At 39.8% G+C, this 11,970-nt stretch overlaps 1 pseudogene; it reads right to left on the bottom strand.

Moving 5' to 3' along the window:
- Window positions 1-1,976: 1,976 nt before the first annotated feature.
- Window positions 1,977-10,723, bottom strand: LOC115799082 (filamin A-interacting protein 1-like; annotated as a pseudogene).
- Window positions 10,724-11,970: the final 1,247 nt, after the last annotated feature.

Consider the following 11,970-nt stretch of genomic DNA (forward strand, 5'->3'; position numbering starts at 1 on the left):
TTCTTCTTCATTTCCACCACTTAAAAGATTTAGGTTTCTCTATGTCATACTGCATGTTCGGTTCAACATCGTCCACTTTCAGTGCTGCGCCCTCTCATCCCAGTGCCTAGAAGGGGTGCGCCTTGCTCACAGTAGAGTTGTCAAAAAAAAAAAAAAATCAATGATCAGATACTAATCAATACTAAAATTATTATTGGATTTGATGCTAATTTGTAACCAGTATTGATACTAGCAGTGTTGTCTTTGCCTCCTCCAATTCACACCAAACAGCACCACTGCAGTAAGGCAGGCACACAGCCCCTCCACTAATGAGCAGCTCTGGTAGTTTGAAGTGAACAACACTGAGTATTTTTGTGAGGTCATTAAAACTTCTGTTTCAACAACATTTAAGTATTAAACAGTTGTCATGAACATTAACCTGGCCAGAACGCACGTTAACATTAGCCATTTAACTATTAGCAATTACCTGATTACCCACATTAACTGTCTGTTTTCAATGGGTAGAGCTAGCAGTTAGGGCTATAAACGATAATGTTAAGGTGGGAGCTAGGCAACAAACATTATCAGTCCTGCCTGTAGGCAGTGTTAATTTAACAGGCTTACACAATTATTTGTGTCTAAAAGCTGTTATATTTGTTTTATAGCTGAGAAAAGTCTTCCGGCAGCTAGCCTACCAACTCTGATCATCAGTGAAGATGGAGCCACCAGAAGCACAGCGCTGCCTCAGTCTAAAAATATTGTAGTCTTTTTCTAGTTTTTAAAATTTTATCATATATATATATATAAAAAACGTAGTTATATTACTATTTGCACTACTTCGAGCAGCTTAAACACTGTTGTTTTTGTGTGATGCTTTTTTTTTTTTTTTTTTTTGCATTTTTGATCTTTACATAAAAAACTTGTTTTTTTGTTTGTTTTATCCTGTGATATCTGAAATGGTATTACACATTTTTTCTGGGTATCAGCATTAAGTTTATAAAAATGGAGTATTATGAAAACCCTGTCTCACAAACACCTCAGCATGGTGGATGATGGTAATCTGACAGTGGGCTGACTACATTTAAAGTAGATCAACCCTTTTTTCCCCCAAATTTGGGAGGTGGGGCTTAAACAATTTTTTTTTTGGAAAACTTTACATCATTGCCTTTAAACTGCTCACTTTAGGGATTGCCACAGCAGTTCATCTGCCTCCATCTCATTCTGTCCTTTCCATCCTCTTCTGTATATGATGTATCTATTCCTTTGGGGTTTTGGTTTCTAGTGTTTATCCTTTACCTTCATATGACTTTTAATGCTTCTACTTTTCCCCCTGGTTTGGAATCACTGGTCTAATCTAGCACATACTCTTTACAAGAGTTTGTTGCATACAAGGTTAATGCTAAAAAGTTTGCACGGTCCACTGAATTTTGTAACCTCGTTTCAGTTATGTATGTAAATCCACTGGTGAAGAACAACTGCAGTTCTTGCATTTTTAAAGTACAAGACTCACCTTCCACTGCAGCGTTATGGTAAGCAGAGTTTCCACTATGTCATTTAAGAGAACTCCGAAGTTCACATCACTGTGGTTTTTGTTCTCAGTTACTGGGTTTCTGTGTCCCGAAGAAGAAACTATGACATCAGCTTATGATTTTAACTCAACCATGTGAGAATCCCTGAGGGGTTTTTTCTATTGCTTTGCTTTTGTGTCATCTGATCAAACATGAGCAAAACAGTTTTTCTGAAAAACCTTCCACTTGGGTATGATTTCATTCAGTATATATAGTGATCTTTTGACTTTTAACACATTGGATTGAAATCTCTGAGCATTAAAACACTACTGTGCATGCACCACGAATCAAATCAAACAGCTGATTTCAATCTAATTATGTATTCCCACTATATTTAAAAAAGAACACATTCAAAACATGCTGGATTTAGTGAATAAATGAAATTTGCAAGCATGGATGACAAACTAAAACATAATTCTTTTACACACTTTAATTCTCAGGAAAGCAAACAACTTAATAATAATAATAATAATGCAGTATGTGGAGTATGAAGTAAAAACTGGTACGATACATCAGTGTGAATAGTCTGACTACATGGCAAATGTGCCATTGAGTACAATACAGTAAGTGCACTTAAGTTAAAACTTTGTGTTACGTCAGATTAATTCAAGTTCTAGTGCTTTAATTTTTTTTTCCATGCAGGCACACAGTTGTTGGAACTTTATCACACAGAACCAAGCAAACCAACAAAAATTAAGGCAAACATTCAACCTTTTTAAGCTCATAAATGAAGCAAATCAGACATTTTTTTTAAGGGTATAGAAGTAGGGGTATAAGAGGTTTTTTAGGGCAGGATGGGATGGAGGTTTTGGGTTATCGGTCAGTCATAGGCATTACTTACTGTAATTTGTGATGGCCTTTGGATGGGGGTGGAGGTGGGCTTAATCATGATGCTACTTGTGATTTGCTGTTGGCTTTGACAGTAGGAGAACTGCAGTTTGTGAGCCCTGAGTCCTTTGCTCCGAAGTCCAGGGCTGTGTGGCATGGACTTGGCGTTGGTGACGGAGTGCCCTTTATGAACGGGCTCCCTAAGTGAATGTGGATTTGTTGTCCTCTGTGGTGATTACATTGGGCCCCAAGCTGGTGGACCTCTGGACCTGCCAGCTGTTCTGCCTTTCGGGGGTCACACGGAAGACGGCATGTTCCTCCTACAACCTCTACTGGCTCCGTGATAGGGAGCGGTCAGGGGTGCCTGTCATCACTGACACTATTTGTATTGGTGACATGGCTCTGTCCGGGTTACAGAGCCACAAGAGTCTGGGGTCATTGATCGGAGTATGGAGCCATAGTAAATGTATAGGGCTCTATCTGGTGAACATGGCTCTTCAGACACAGAGCAACCCTTAGATTTTATTGTTGGGGGAAATGGATTTTGCGATAGGAGATATAGATGCGTTCTGGATGATGGTATTCTTTGTTTAGGTGGACCTCCGCTTGTGGGTATGACGGCAGTGCTGGTGAATGACTGGGTGTTTTCTGTGGTCGGACTGGTGATCTCTAGCATTGCAGTGTTGTGTCCGTGGTCAGGAGTCACTTTAATATGCAGAGGGCTGCCCAGGACTATGGGTCAGCACAACATCTCCAGGCTGAACATGGCTGCCATTCTGCCGTGGTTGCATTTTTCCGTTAACCTGATGAGGGGTGTCTTTGTTTTAAGGAGCGGGCCTCGCGCTCTTTTCAGGTTGTTGTTAAGATTATTTACATTAGTGATAAGCGAAGGGCTACATTGGCCTGAGCTGCAGCTCGTTGCTGTAATTTGCATTTTCCTCTGGTTCATTCTCATCATACAGCTTGCCATTCACCACTGCACGTTCCAGTGGTGGCATGCTCTTGCAGTTGGGAGACATGAGGGTCAAGTGGGTCTGTCTGAACCTCCTTAGTGGAAACATGTAGATCTGAAAAAACGCCTGCCGTTCATATCCCGGGCGAAGGCTTTTGCTAAATCGTCTGTATCTTTCCAGCTCTCGAGTGAGCGTCTCCATTTCTCTGGCCAGCTCTTTGTTTCTTCTGACTTCCTGCTGGGTAAGTTTTCTTTGCAGTGAGGAGTGGTCAGTTTTCACGCGGCAGATTGACTCTTCTGTTCCCATGTATTCATGAATTTTCTCTTTCAGAGCTGCTACCTCTCTGGTCAAATGACTAGACTTGGCCTCCTCTTCCTTAAGGCGTTTATAAAGAACATGCTCTTGGTTGCACTCTTTCTTTTCAGCCAGTTGGTACTTTGAAAGCTCCTTTCTAGGATATTTCCAGCTCTTCCATCAAGGCTTTAGCCTTTTCTTGCTCATTGTTAAATCTTTTCTCCAGTGATTCAAACTCCTCTGTTTTTAATGAATCACCTTCTACCGCTTTCATGTCCTTTAACTTGCGTCGGAGGCGTTCAACTTCCTGTGTCAAGTCCTTTACTTTGTTGTCTTCTTGCTGGTAGCGGTTAGCAATTGGTGTTTTGATGTTCTCCTCTTTAGCTTTGTTTCTCAGGTATTCTCTCTCTATTGTCTCAAGTGATTGCAACCTTTTCTTCATCAGGTTGATTTTAGACTCCAAATCAACACTCTTCTCCTCTTCGGCTTTTAGCTTGGCCTTTAAGTCATCCCTTTCCTTTGTAACACTGCATATTTTCTCCTCTAGCTCAGCCTTTGATCTCAGTGCTTTCTTGCTTTCTTCAATAAGCTTCTCAGTGACAGATGTAACTTTGTCCTGTTCAGCCTGCAGTTTGCCTGTGCTGTTGTGGACTTTGTTCTCCATTTGCTTCAGCTTCTCTGCCATTGCCTTCCTCTCATCCACCAGCATCACTGTCAGAGTCTTTAACTTGGTGAGATCTTCCTTCAGAGTCAGCTCTGTCTTTCCCAGCTGGCTTTCAGCAGCCTCCAGTTCTTTGACTCTGACTTTGAGGACCTCCAGCTCGCTGGTCAGAAGCTTTGACACCGACCTCTCTTTCTCCAAGTTACTTTTCAGTGAGCTGCATTCTTGTTTGCTCTTACTGAATGCATCCTCTAGTTTTTCTAAGTCCATGATTCTTTGATTCAGTTTATCCACTTCAGCTTTCAGGCAGCGGCTTTGGCAAGCCTCTTTCTCCAGTTTTTGTTGAGGTCCCTGCATTGGTCCTCCATCCTGATTAGTTCTTCATCTTTTCCCTCCATTTCAAGTACTCGTTTTCGTAACTCTTCAAGCTCTGACATGAGGCTAGAGTTTCCACACTCACCACGACTAATTTTGTCTCTCAGCTCCTGCAGTTCCTCCTCAGCCCTGCGCAGGGTTTTATTGGTCTCCTCCAGCTCATCAAGCTGCCTGCTGAGAGCTGAAAGCTTCTGACGCAGCTGCCTGTTTTGGGCATCCTCGCTGGTTAATTTGGCAGTCATGGCTTCCTGTTCCTGATGGTATCGACTGGCCTGGTCACGAAGCTCAGCCTCCAAGCGACAGACCTTCTGCTCCTCTTCCTGCAGACGAGCATTAGCTGAGCTCAGCTCTTCCTGGACTTGTGAAGAACTGGCACTCAGTTCTTGGACCTTAGCTATTTGTTGATTCAGCTGCTCGGTAAGACGTTGTTGTTCATCCACAACCATCAACGCAAATGACTTGAGTTTTGTCAGCTCCTCCTTCAGATTTTCAACTTTTATATTGTTCTCTTCGTCTTTTCGTTCTTGGTAGGCCTTTTCCTGATCAATTAACAGCTTTAACCTATAAAAAAAGAAAGAAAAAAACAGGTGAACATCAGAGTTAGCTTTTTGCTATCTGTCAAAATTTCGCTTTCTCACTAATGCACAAAATATAGAATTGTTTAAAAAGTAGGCAAATAATTTATACAAACCTACATAAGTTGATATTTTTTTTTAATTTGCTTCTGTATTTATTACCTTCTATTAATTATCTTTTTTGTTATTATTGTTGCGTCAGTCCTTCCATAGTCAAGGATAAAGATAGAACAACCTAAACCTAAACATCTAAAATGGCCAATCCTATTCATGCTGCTCATATTATACAGTAACAATCAAAAGTTTAGACACGTGTCCAAACTTTTGTATAAGAAAGCTCCTAAAGAAACTCTACACCCTCACTGTCATTATCCATAGGGTCCAGTTCTCCAAGCTCTGACACATCATAAACAACTGTTATTTTCTCAGCATTTCTAAGGAAGTCTTATGTCATGGGAAAATTCAACACATCATAAAAAAGGCATTACTTTAGGTTCTGAAATACCTGTGGTTAGTTTTGTTCCCTTGTTGCCAGCTAATTCTCATATGCTTTGGAAACCTGAGTTACTGCCTGTAAATAGTGAGCCTTGAGTTTAACAATCAGTGAATTTCAGAAAGTTTCCCACAGTGGGTGAGGGGTGCAGCTTAAGACCTGCTATATCCTCTGTTAGAAAAGTGACACAAATGTGAGCCAAATGTTGACCTCTGAAAATGATCATCTGACTGGACAATGTGACATCCTGTGAGCACAATAAAATATGTCTCTGACCCACTTATAATCAATACTACTGCGTGATGCTTAGCTCATAGGAGGAAATACTTGTGTCATTGCACAAGAGCAAATCAGGAAAAAAGTTTGCTTCCAATAGAACATTTCAGTGTAACAAGTTTTATAAATGTCTGTCAGAACTGATACATACAAACTAAAAAAATCAGGAGCAGTCTGTTTAAGAAAAAGAACAAGAATTTGACAGTGCAGCATATGCAATATTTGTATTTCCACAAGCAATTAAATCCTATATTTCTATACTGAGTACTTAAGTGATGTCAAGGTATATTGTATGCGTGCCATCTAATGCAGCTGTAGTCCGTTAAGTACAGTGTGTAGCCTGGGTCAAGGCGTCTAAGCCCATGCATACATCACCAGGCCAAAGTGCCTACAGTCCCAGGGAAAAGATGTTATGACTGCTGTGTGTGCATCTGCCAGGCATTTCCACACAGATGGCCCACTGGCATGGAACAATCTTTTAATTAAGGGGTTCCTCTACTACCAACCCTCCTCCCTCTTACTAAACCCACCACCACCTACCCACCCGGGGTTTTTTTTTTTTTCCCTTATACTTTGAAAGCAGGGGGAATTCCTTTAAAAGGCCATTACAGCTCCGCAGGGTTTATACAGAAGTCCCCCCCCCCCCCCCCCCCCCCCCCCCCCCCCCCCCTCCACACGCACACACACACACACACACACACACACTCTTAGGACTCACTAATTCCACATGTACACTTGGGTTGTGGGCCATGATGTAAGTGTGGGACAGTAGGGTGGGTCACTCCTACAGCAGTATGTCATTTCTTTCTTCAGTAGCTGGTAAAGGGTGGGTGCGCATAGGGGGACACATGTAACTAGATCCATGTGTTGCAATTACACAGAAAAACACCCATAAAATATATACGAATATGTAAGCATAATAATAAGATCTAATTATTAGTGTGGTTACAGTGTATTATAAAAGGAAATATTTTGTGGACAAGAAACAAATAAACTTATTTATAATAAATGATGCTGAAAATGTGGGGAAATATATTTCTCATAAAGATGTACCATTCTACTACAGGGTATAGTCAGAGTAGTGAAGATTGCACCATCCATTATTGTATAGCCTTTAAACTTAAAGTACATTTACTCAAATATTGTACTTTAGTACCATTTTGAGGAAATCTTCTGTGGTATACTGCGTGATACTTTTACTTACATTTAAAGGAAAAAAAATACCTCAGTCAACTACATTTATTCAAAAGCTCTATCTACTTTTACTAGTATATTCCAGTTTAATTAAAAAATGTGAGCATAAAGTTTGATCTATTCTGGTAAAATGACACATCAGTATATAAAGTTGAAGTAAGCCCCCCTCATCAGGTTATAACTTTAAAAATCCAATTACAAAATCACATTATAATCCAATAATTCATATCCCATATACCTGTATTATTCTCATGTTTATGGTATATTTTAATGTATACTTATAAATATGTCCTTTTTTTTGTCAATTTGGGTTTTGACAGTATAAAACCCTAATCATTCCAGAAACTACACACTGCTTTTATTTCAAAGTATCTGATAATACCAGGGGCTCATACTTCTCTGTCTGGGTTTATCACCTTACCCTGCCCTTGTTTTTAATCCGATCTTCTAGAAGTGTTGATAGCAAATTAAGTCCAGAACTTCAAAGTGCTTTTCAGTGGTCTCATGAAAGTACTTATCACCTTGTCGGGAGCGGTACATGTGCTGAAAAATTGTGTTTTCTTGATTGGATTATACATGTGGAAAGTTACTGTAGAAAGTGAAACTCCTCTACAACTGGCAGACATGTCTCTTTCAAACCAGCCTGTGAGCACTATTTATTTAATCTCTTATCTTGGTCCCTGCTGTTTTTCTAGTGATGTCATCGGCGAAAATAGAAAGATCAACATACTTTGTTCCCTAGTACTGGAAACTCTGCCAATCTGGCTTAATATTGGATATTAATCCGGATTACTGCATGCAAGAGAGTTTTGCATTACTGAAGGCAAATTCTAACTCCATTGTGGGACTACATTGCTCTGTTCCTGATGTACTCTGGTATAGAAAGAAATTTTGATTCAGATAATTTGTTTCTGGACTACTTCTCATCAGGGACACACACATAGATGACTAACTGGCCAGCAGAGCAACATCTGAGACCATTTTTGTTGTCAGATATAATTTAGAGCACACTGCATGTTGCATAGTGACCTTTGATGAAAAAATACTATGGACTTAGTCACCGTGATGTCACCTATGTCCAGCACCATGAACTGTCAACGTTAGCATGTTGGCTGCCACCAAATGTTTTTTCAAGCCAGATGTTAGCTTGTATGGATGAAAGGGTGGAGTGCTAAGTTAACAGCTAACACTAGCCAGCTTGGTTAGCAAATTGCATTCATAAACTGTACAGGTGCAATATCAGCTAATTAGTGCGTAGTTAGGATTAATAAAACACTAGAATTTCACTCGGCACAACAGAAGCACAAATTTCTCGGAAGGTCTGTACCGTAACATTATAATATAAGTCATAATCCATTAAAAATGCTCTAAAATGCTCCAACAGCACACATACAGTGAAAAGGTCCAGTTTAATGAGCCAAAGTATGGATGAGCCTTAGCAGACTCCGACCAGCTTCAGCGACCTGCGTAAGAAAAGCTGGATGAGTTTAAAAATAAAAAGTATCCCACTCAGAGTTGTTATGAGAGGGGGAAACTACCCATACAAGCCAAAACCTTTTTTTTTTTGTGTACCAGTCTGAAAACATGCTTTTTAATGTGGTTTACCATTTTAAAATGGGAGTCTACGGTGGCACCTAAAGGAACTGCAGTCTGGAGGCTGCTTTCCCCTTAAACCAACCACTTTTAAATCAGGGGTAGTCGCTCAATGACCTGCTTTGACTATCTAATATACTATGTGTGTTGCATGCTCAGGGATACATAACTAATAGCTGATCTTTATAGCATCTGCCACATTTTCAGTATTGCAAGGGAGCAGCTCCTACAGGCATAGGTCTGTGCATCTTGAAAGGGAAAAACTGATCACATAACAGTCTAATGGCCATCACTATTACAAGCAACCCTACACACCATGCTGCAGCCTGTACAAAACTTTGCATCAGGTACTGATTTCATTTAGACGGGTTTCCCCTAGAAGACGGATGCGTGGCCACCACTGTGTGTCGTTAAAGTGTCATGGAAAAATGGGTTGCACTGAGTGATTTGGTGTGTTAGGGTCCTTAAGTGGATATCTTAATGTTATATTATATTTTCCCTTTTTCTCAAATGTATGCTAACACGAATGCACTTTAAAAAAACAAAAAAAAAAGGAAAGGAAAGCAAACATCCAGTCTGGAGCACTCAGCCAAGTCCGTAAGGGAGACATACACAAGCACACATTAAAGCTTTACCAAGGGCTTCCCTCTTTTTTTTATACTGGAAACTCTAGCTCACCCACTGCGTGTACAGCGGTGCTGCACCTTCTATATGGGTTGCTGTGCCATTTCCTTACCACAAGCGATTAGGTCATGTATGTATAGACCGATATATCCTGTGCACACATGAAACATCTCCTCCTTTAACATATGCTTGTGGACTGGAGAGGGGGGGGGGGCCTCTTGTGTGACAGAGTTCAAAGGGAGGACGCTGGTTGATGTAGTACATGGACCGTATTTAAAGTCCACATGGGCCAAGTGATATGCCCCCAGAGTGCAATCATAATGTGTGATATATGTAGCATAGATATTTATTAACTTCCTGCTAGTGGTATTATGGTCAATAACATGGTGTGAACCAAAAAGAGACCTGGATTTAACGATCCTGAAACATTCAGTTTTTAAGCAAAAAAATTTCCTTTCTTTAAACATAGCTGCTCTTTTATATAATGTGGTTAATGATGTGTCTTAATTTCAGCTGATATGACTGGAATTTAATATATTATTACTATCACCACAGTCTACAAACAGGGGAAAAAAAACTTCCTCGGGCATGGCATGGTTAAAAACTAACTGGATGCACACACGCTCATACAGTCATTTTTACACACGGAACACAATTATTCATGTATATTGCGTAAAACTAAGATGTAGTAATTTCTGGTAATTATGACTTTCACAAACTCCTGAATAAAAACTTTGCATAAGTACATAATGAGGCATACTTACTACCTCTTCCCTTTTATTTTCCCCCTTTTATAGTCTATATATTTAATATCTTTAGCCAAGTTCCAGCCTGTCATATTAGCTGCTGCTTTCTGCCCATTTCTATTAAATTAATTTAATTTAAGAATTTCCTCAGCAGCTAAATTTAATATTAAATAGAGTAAAATTAAGTAGAATCTAATTTCTTAATTATGCTGTGTAGCTGTTTGAAAGAAAAACCATTTCAGATGTAACTTACATTAACTCTACAAAACAAGGTTTAAAAGAACACCAGAATGAAAAGACGCAACCCTGAACATCTGTATGCACTCAGGCTTATCAAGACATTAGCAGCTCTTTTAAAAGTTTTGAAAGTTTTTCTACCTCGAGTATAAAGTTTTGTGCGCCTACCTGTGCCAACGGCTCTCCCAGCTTTACTGCCACAAGCTCATTATCTTGCCGTACAACACCCGGACCCTCGGCTCTTCCTCTCTCTCTCTCTCTCTCTCCCTCTCTCTGATTCTCACTCTCTTAGTTGCAGTAATGTGGGCATTCCTGCAGTCAGACCAAACAATAAGGGATGTGCTCCCTGCCTATGGACCATTACATCATCAACATGTCCTTATATGGAGCTTTGCATTGCAGAAGCTCGCAAGAAGGGGGTGTGCTTGCTCGTATGTGTAACTGTGCTTGAGCAAGCCTGCTGAAGTAACTGAAGCACAAAAAAAAAAATTAAAAAAATAGGAGGGAAAAGGTATGCCTTGACGCACGTAATGTGGGAAATATCTGCTTGGTCTGTCAGTGCTCTAGAGGTCAGGCAGTAAGTGAGGAAAGATGAGGAGTTACAATATGTCCTTATGGCTCTTATCAACTTAACTCTTTTTTTTCTTTTTTTTTTGCGACCAAGGAAGGAGGAAAAAAAAATCAGTTGCAAAGTTAATAAGAGATTCTTGGATGAGGATTTGTAACTGAGACCAGTGCTGAAGAACATGACAAGACTTGTAACGCATACTGTATCTTTATGAAATGTATACACAGCCCACGCCTAAGAGGTCCCCTGACATTTAGTCTCTGAAAAGGTTTGTTAGCAATGCTGATTAAACTTTGGGAGTGCTTCCCTTCAGCCACCTAGTAGCAGAGCCTGTTTAGTGTCACAGAGCAATAAGCACGGTTAGTATGCTGTGTTAGGGAAACTCAAGGTAAAATGTATTTGGTTTCAAACATATTAGAGTGATGAAAATGCAAAACGTAATGGCTTCTCTCTAGACGGTGGTTTTGTGCAAACAATGGCAGATTTGGTTACCAAGTGCTGACCTGTTCTTTCAACAAATCCGGCCCATTATGTCAGTCAGATGCTTTTTTTTAACAAAAGCACTAGTTCCAATTTTTCATAAATGTCAAATGTAAAAGTAAAGCAGGGGCAGTCGTAACAAGAGGCTAATTGTTATAGTCAGTTCCTCCAGTTATAAACTGAGGCTCAGATTCTAGCTGTGCCAATTGTAAAGGAAAAGGGTAATTTAGGTGATTGCAGTTTTAAATGTTTATCAATAGGGATGTAACGATACCTGGTATTTTTTGGTCTGTACCAATTGCAATAGAAAAACTTAATTCTCAATATCTAATTCAATACCCAAACAAAACAGTTTTTCCTTGTACTTAAACTAAAACCCCTGTATTAAAAAGTAGTTTTAAATCATTGACATTTTGTTTTCTTTGTTTTTTTTAATGTTAACATGTGTTTTTGTTTCCAGGACACAAAGTGAAACGTTAGGATGGTTGTCAAGCAGCATATGAATATTGCTGTGAGGTATAAGCTT

The sequence above is a fragment of the Archocentrus centrarchus genome, chromosome 2, assembly GCF_007364275.1.
Source record: "Archocentrus centrarchus isolate MPI-CPG fArcCen1 chromosome 2, fArcCen1, whole genome shotgun sequence".
Taxonomy (NCBI): domain Eukaryota; kingdom Metazoa; phylum Chordata; class Actinopteri; order Cichliformes; family Cichlidae; genus Archocentrus; species Archocentrus centrarchus.